Source organism: Penaeus monodon, chromosome 28 (assembly GCF_015228065.2).
Source record: "Penaeus monodon isolate SGIC_2016 chromosome 28, NSTDA_Pmon_1, whole genome shotgun sequence".
Classification (NCBI taxonomy): Eukaryota; Metazoa; Arthropoda; class Malacostraca; order Decapoda; family Penaeidae; genus Penaeus; species Penaeus monodon.
In genome coordinates this window covers 30,689,692-30,689,906 of record NC_051413.1, presented here as the reverse complement: position 1 = coordinate 30,689,906, position 215 = coordinate 30,689,692, and the positions used below count along the sequence as shown (strand labels likewise).

The 215-nt window shown below is 38.1% G+C and overlaps 1 protein-coding gene across 1 annotated transcript in view; it reads left to right on the top strand.

Moving 5' to 3' along the window:
* Positions 1-215, top strand: part of LOC119591485 (nucleolar protein dao-5-like) — a gene marked incomplete in the record, with an annotated part of 13,275 nt that overhangs the window by 6,839 nt on the left and 6,221 nt on the right.

Sequence of the window (215 nt, the reverse complement as noted above, 5' to 3'; positions counted from 1 at the left end):
AGGCTCCCACAGACACGTCTTAGTGCTTTCCCTTCTGAGTGTATCTAGAAGCAGAAAGGCTCACATTAACAATTTAAAGATAGATGTGGATTAACATTGTCAGAGTTAGAGCATAAAATCAGTTAAATTTACAACTTGCAGGTATGAACTTCATAAGTACAAGCCCATTGGGAAAAGATTTTCTGGTTGCTTTGCACCTACAAAGAAACTCCCTT